At 38.8% G+C, this 7,564-nt stretch overlaps 1 pseudogene; it reads left to right on the top strand.

The window, feature by feature from the left end:
* The first annotated feature begins 902 nt into the window (after positions 1–902).
* LOC145157230 (chloroplastic import inner membrane translocase subunit HP30-2-like) lies at positions 903–6,555 on the top strand (annotated as a pseudogene).
* Positions 6,556–7,564: the final 1,009 nt, after the last annotated feature.

A 7,564-nucleotide genomic window follows, 5' to 3' on the forward strand; every position in this document is an offset into this window, starting at 1 on the left:
GAGGTGTGAAATCATGAAGCAACAAGAACGAGACACATGTGGCAAGTCAAACCGCCATTACACACCATTTTCAGTCCTCCATTGCCGCCGATCTACACTTTGCTGCTTTCGATCCCCGATGCCACTTCTCCCTTCTTTTACATTTACTCGGATCTGCTCAGATATTTTCCGTCTGAAACCCATCGTCTGTCGGCTACCACTGACCCTCATCATCGTTAACTCTGTTTCAGAAAAGAGATGGGAGAGAGAGATAGAGGAGTAGAGGAGATAAGAGGCTGCGATCTGGGTGTTGTCGAGAATCCAGACGTGCAGGGGTGGCGGAGACGAGAGGCCACAATTGGGTTGTTCTGGCTAAGGATATCATCGGTGATGGTGGGCTGAGAATGTAATTAAAGTATCGATGTGGTAGTCGTATTTTTAGGGTTCATAACAGAGAAAGAAATGATGTTGCGGCGATAACGATAGGGCATTGGAGAGAGAGAGAGAGAGAGAGAGAGAGAGACCCTCTTTTTTTAATTTTAAAATAATTATTAAAATAAATAAATAAATAAATAATAGATTTTAGAAAAATAAAAGAAAAATGAAAAATAAATACCCAAGGGTATTATAGTCATTTCAATTTACAGAGAGATCAAATCGGCAACGAAACAAATTTTAAAGGACCACAAACTCAAAAGGATCCAGGGTTGAACTATACCTTATGAAAAAATAATACAACATATATATTTTTGCAGTTTTGTTGATAATAAAAAAAGAAGTTATTGATAACTTGCTCGTATGGCTTTGTAGGCTTGGCCCATGTTCTGCCTCAAGTATTCGCCTGCAATTTAACCTAAAAGGAAAACGATCAACTATCATCCCCGTCTTGTAAAGTTTTCCATACAAGAGAGCATTAAACATTGATGGGGGAAGAAAAAAAGGGGTTTTTAGTGATGGGTGACCAGAACCCACTCAAACACGTAGAGACCAAATACAATGAATGTGAGACCCTCTTCAAGACTTGGCTTGCTAAACAATCTTTACCCGTCGAGGCTGCCATTCTCACCGTCACCAGCGCCTGTTGTATTCCAGCCTCCAAAGCTATAGTAGCCATCATTGTTGACAAAATGAAAGCTACGGGACAAGTTTTTCTTCCCACCCTATGATGAACACAATTAATAGACGCAACTACAATGGTGGCTGCCAAGACTATAAATAGAGACTTCATTCTTCAGTTGTATGCATCCCAAAAACACAGAGAAACAGATAGTATAACACTTAGAGTGAGAGTGTTAGTGAGAGGGTTGGTTTTTTGTAATAGTTGAGTGTGAGAGTTGCTCCTCCTATTGTAATTATATTTTCGTGTTTAATAGAAGAGTTTTCCGACCCCAACTGGTATCAGAGCTTGGTTCGGTGTCCAAGGAATTCTTTACAAATTTCTCTGTTTTTTCGTCAAATATTTGTCTCAAAATCCGTTTTTGAGTACACCGTTGGAAAGGGCTTGTTTCAAGGATTCCGAAAATATATTTTTCGTAATTTTTTGACCACCAGAAGGCCCTCAAATCGTTGGTCAAAGTTGGTCAAATCTCGCCGGAAAAGTCGCCGGAAAAACCAGGTGGCCGGAGAAGACTGCCGGGGAAGAAGGAGTGACGTCATCAGTGAGGTCATCATTGACCAGAATTTCAGGAAGTTGCAGTTTAGCCCCTGAAGTTCCAGAAAATTGCAGAAAGGTCCCTTTGTTTCTGAAAAACTGCAGTTGTGTCCCTGTTCTTCTGAAAACATCTGTTTTGGTCCCTGGAGTTCTGAAAAGTTTCAGAAAAATCCCTGGTTGGCAGAAATATTTCAGATTGGCCCCTGTAAGTTCCGAAAATTACAGTTTAGCCCCTATAGTTCTGAAAAGTTACAAATTAGCACATAACTTTTCAAGAAAGTATATTTTGAGCCCGAAAAATTCTACCCCCCCCCCATTTTTGAAGCTTCCTAATCCAACCGAGAGCTCGGTTTTATCTAATTTTTCAACGAAATATTTGTAAAATAAATTTGCAATTATTTTCGATGGAATCTACAAGTACGATTACGATGGTTCGACTTACGCCCACAAATTACAACATGTGGAAGCCAAGGATGGAAGATTTGCTTAATCTGAAAGATTTAGCAGAGCCTATAGAAAAGCAAGGCGTCAAACCCAACACGAAGACAGACGAAGTTTGGACGAGAATAAACAGGAAAACGGTGGCACAAATTCGACAGTGGATCGACCACAGTGTTTTTCATCATGTCTCTCAAGAGACTGACGCGTACAAACTTTGGGAGAAGCTCGAGAATATGTATCAGGCAAAGACGGCACGCAACAAGACCTTGCTGATGAGGCGCCTTGTAAACCACAAGTTACGAAGTGGTACGTCCATAACCGAGCATACGAGATTTATTCAGTACTTACGAAGCGCTGCATCATATCATTCGACTCCAAATCGAGATTTATTCAGTACTTATAAACCCGGAGACCATGGTACCGTGAAGATGGGAAACACCAGTTTCTCAAGCGTTGCTGGTATTGGTGATGTGCATTTAAAGACCAATGTTGGATGTACATTGGTGTTGAAAGATGTTCGGCATGTCCCAGAGCTGAGAATGAATCTTATCTCAGTTGGAGCTCTTGACGTCCAAGGATATGATAATCAATTGAAAAATGGCACCTGGAAGTTGTTGAAAGGTGTTATGGTTGTTGCAAGGGGAAAACTTGATGGTACTCTTTATAAAAGTCATGCAAAGTTGCTTCAACCAAGTCTCAATGTTGTTAAAGAAGAGACATCACCAAACTTGTGGCATAGAAGACTAGGCCACATGAGCGAGAAGGGATTGACGACTCTTGCAAAGAAGGAGTCCATTTCAATGGCAAAAGATGTTGCCTTGGATCCTTGTAAATACTGCCTATTCGGGAAACAACACAGAGTTTCATTTAGCTCCACAAAAAAGAACCGCTCTGAGTTGCTGAGCCTTGTCCACTCCGACGTATGTGGACCCATTGAAGTAGAATCTCTTGGTGGAAGCCGATATTTTGTGACATTCATTGACGATGCGTCACGAAAGGTATGGGCATACTGTTTGAGAACAAAGGACCAAGTATTGGACCGCTTCAAAGCTTTTCATGCAATGGTGGAAAGACAAACAGGCAAGAAGCTAAAATGTCTCCGATCAGATAATGGAGGCGAATACTATTCCCGTGAGTTCTCTAAATACTGCACGAAACATGGTATCAGACATCAAAAGACTGTCCCACGAACCCCACAACACAATGGTGTAGCATAACGGATGAATCGCACCATTGTTGAGAAAGTTCGATGCATGCTCAGCATGACTAAACTCCCAAAGCCATTCTGGGGTGAAGCTGTATTGACATCTTGCTATCAAATAAATAGGTCACCTTCCGCTCCATTGAATTTTGAAGTTCCGGAGAAGATATGGACGGGTAAAGACATATCATATTCTCACTTGAGAGTATTTGGGTGCAAAGCGTTTGAACATGTATCAAGTGAATTGCGGAAGAAGTTGGACCTCAAATCCACTCCATGCATCTTTATTGGATATGGAGATGAAGAGTTTGGGTACAGGCTATGGGACCCAGAACTAAAGAAGGTTATTCAAAGTAGAGATGTGGTTTTCTATGAAAACCAGTATTATGATTTCAAGGCACCGGTTAACAAGCAACAAAGCTCCAAAGTTTCAGATATAATATCTGAAAATAAAGAAGATGTTTCCGCTGAAGAAGTGGATGAAGAAGTCGATGATGCAGATCAAGAAAGTGTTGAGCAGGGGGAGCTTCCACCCCTGGATAATTCAGATCCACTGCCAGAAGTTGCAAACGAAGGAACTCAAGTTAGACGATCCGAACGAGTACGTGCTCCATCAACAAGATATCCGACTTCAAACTACATCCTTCTTACTAGTGAAGGGGAGCCAGAGAGTTTTCAAGAAGCTCAATCTCATATTGACAAAGCAAATTGGCAGAAGGCCATGGAAGAAGAAATGAATTCTTTGCAGAAGAATCAAACATATGAGTTGGTAAACCTCCCCAAAGGAAAGAAAGCCTTGAAAAACAAGTGGGTTTTCAAACTGAAGAAAGACGGAAAGGGAAATACTATGAAGTATAAGGCAGACATGTTGACAAAGGTGGTGACACAAGAGAAACACAGACTATGTGTTGACATAGTTGGGATGAGGATTGTTGGACGGAGACTGGAGGGGGAGATTTGTTGTGTTCCAGCCTCCAAAGCCTCCAAAGCTATAGTAGCCATCATTGTTGACAAAATGAAAGCTACGGGACAAGTTTTTCTTCCCACCCTATGATGAACACAATTAATAGACGCAACTACAATGGTGGCTGCCAAGACTATAAATAGAGACTTCATTCTTCAGTTGTATGCATCCCAAAAACACAGAGAAACAGATAGTATAACACTTAGAGTGAGAGTGTTAGTGAGAGGGTTGGTATTTTGTAATAGTTGAGTGTGAGAGTTGTTCCTCCTATTGTAATTCTATTTTCGTGTTTAATAGAAGAGTTTTCCGACCCCAACAGCGCCCTCCAAGGTGCGGCGATCGGTGGGTTAACAAGTCTTCCTAACGATGTCTCCTCCTCTTTTTCCCCTCCGCCACCAAGCACCTCCCTTACTCTACAGACTAAAGCTTCCTTCCAGCAATCCCAGGTTACATAATTCCTTCACCATCAACCGATCTTCAGTAGTTTATTTGCTTGATTATTTTTAAGGGTTTAAGATATGGGGGAATTCGATAAGAAACCCTTTTTACTTTTTGGTATTACTACTGATTTACTTCTCTGTATGGAATGGGAAAGAACGTACTTGCTTGTTGAATATGAAATAGAAACCCTAAACCCTAACTGTATGTACAGGCTGTTGCAGGATGGCCATTGGCACAGGCTCGTAATTTTGCTGTTATGTGTGGTGTTAATGCAGGCATATCCTGTGTCTTAAGAAGATTAAGAGGCAAGGAGGATGTCCAGTCATGGTAAGCTTATAGTAGAGAACCCATTAATGGTTAAATTTTCTTTAGCAATTGTAGGAAAAAAAAAGTGATGTTTTTGGTTTAAAATCTTATTCATGTATGTATATAATTGCAGTATGGCGGCAGGTTTTGGTTCTGGTGTGATGTTCTCATTGCTTAGTGGTATGGGGGGTTCTAATCAGGCTGCAACTGCAATAACTTCTGGTGCTTTCTTTGCACTTGCGCAGGGTGGATTCTTTAAGGAGATGCATGTGTATATAACCTAACCTGTTATGTTTTGATATGACATTATTAGTGTATGTGGTTGTGCAGATAAGGGAGAAAATTTCAATGCCAAATCGGGAAGATGTGTTGTATAATGAAACGAGAGGCATGTTGACTAGTCTTGGTCTTGGGCATTATGAAAAAAACTTTAAAAAAGGGTTGCTAACAGATAACACTCTGCCTTTGCTCACTGATAGGCAAGTGGCAACAATGAAGTTCTTTTTTTGTTTTTGTTTTTTTTTTTATATTTTTCTTATGATTATTTTTCATGATATAAAATCAGTGCTCTGCAAGATGCGAGGATTCCACCTGGACCAAGACTGCTCATTCTTGATCACATTGAAAGGTACTAATGTTTTTTTTGGAGTTTATAGTACTTGAGATCTAATATTTTATATACATATGATTTATAATAGTTATGGTGAGATTTGACCATATGACCGTGGAACGTGTTATTTGGTGTGTAGGGAGAACGAGGTAAAGAAGACGTCTGGTTTTCCACACAAGTGGTAGTTACTTACAGTTAAAGGTGTCGTTAAACCAGAAAAAGTTGGTAGTTTATTAAATAGTCTAAGTAGAAAACTATACTTTAATCTCACTTTTTTGAAGACAAAAGAAGTTGGCTATCTTAAACATGAAAAAGAAGGTGGGTGGATCGGAGTAGATAACTTATTTTGTTACTATTTTCAAATCACTTAGGGGCGTTTGGTTCACACATTGTTTTGAAAGGAATTGGAATTGATGAAGGAAATATGAATTCAATGCATTTGGAAGTGGAAGGAGTTGAAATACTATAGTGTGTATGGTTGAAAAAGGCGAAAAGAAATTCAATTAAAGTAATTTCTTCATTTGTTGCAAAACATAAAAAATTCATGTGAATTAACATCTTGAAGAAACGGATATTGATACAGTAAAAAAAACACTCCATTCAATTTCAATAATTAAATAGAGAAATTAAATACGAAAGAAACAGTAAATTAGCAAAGAACATTAATATCCCAAACGCATAAAAACATGTTCATCTTGTTGTGTTGTGTCTTCGCTGTTGTAAAAAATTAAAAAGAAAGAAAGAAAGATGCTTCTTTATTTTAATAAAACTATAAAAGTTTCCAAAAGTTTTCTTTCTTTTACAAATAGGTGTATCGACAAAAGTGAATAATTGTATATTCTTTCTAATCTAATTTAAAGGAAAGAAAAGCACTGTTGAATGTCGATAATGGGAATATTCTTCGTTTTCTTTTCAACATCTTTTACATCGAGAAAATGAATTTAAAAAACATTTCAGTATGAGTAAACAACCCGATTCGTCTTTTATCGTTCCACCATGTGTAAAACAACAAAAATAAAGGAAAAAACGGAAGTTCTTCACAATCAATCTAATCAAAAACATTAATATGCACAATCATGACAGATACAATATTTGTTGTTTAACAACCTTTCCAGATTAATTTACATACATAGCTAATACATGTCACATTCTCTATATTCTTACAAAATCATCAGTCAAAAACATTCACCTCTTTTCTGTTTTACAAATCCATTGATGGTATCTGAACGGAAGCCGATTCGATGAGCTTCTGAGCAGCCGAAAGCTGTTGCATTAACGTCATCAGGCGTTCTCTGTACGCACAAGCTTGATCCATGGCCTCGGCTTCAAGCTCCCCTAGCTGCGAACAAAGATGTTCCTCGGCTTCCTCCGCCACGCGCAGCCTCTCCCACGTCTTCTGCAACTCCATTTTCATCTTCTCCTCTCTTTCCAGACTCCTCTTCAACTCTCTCTCCAATTCCTCGTTCCTCCTCCTCAACAACTCCTCCTGGGCCGCCATTTTCGTCGGTCGGTGGTCTTTCACCGACGGATCCGCCATGCTTGGGGCCATTATTTTTGGTTAAAAGAGAGAAGGATTTTGCCTAATTAACTGAATCGGTTGAGGTGCGTTCTTTCCTTGATTGGGGTGTTTGTTTTTATAGGCTTGGAAGTTGGAATGGTGGTGTCCAGGTTCAATGAATCTTTTCCATTTACACACATATCTTGATGCTTTTGTTAAATTACCTATATACCCCTATATTTTCATGTTTTATCGCTTTTATGTGGCTAGAAACTCGTTTAGTTATACGACCCGTAAAATTATTTGATAATAGAGTTTCTGTCAAAATCTGTCGAACCATACATGTAATAAGTTTTTGATAGTTTATACTTTATATCAGACTTAAATTTTGACAAAAAACAAAAAACCTTTGAACTAAAAAAAAATTGTTTGTAAATATAAACTTAAAATATTTATTTTATAAGAAAAACTCA

Source organism: Lactuca virosa, chromosome 2 (genome assembly GCF_052849685.1).
Source record: "Lactuca virosa cultivar CGN04683 chromosome 2, Lactuca_virosa_CGN04683_v6, whole genome shotgun sequence".
Classification (NCBI taxonomy): domain Eukaryota; kingdom Viridiplantae; phylum Streptophyta; class Magnoliopsida; order Asterales; family Asteraceae; genus Lactuca; species Lactuca virosa.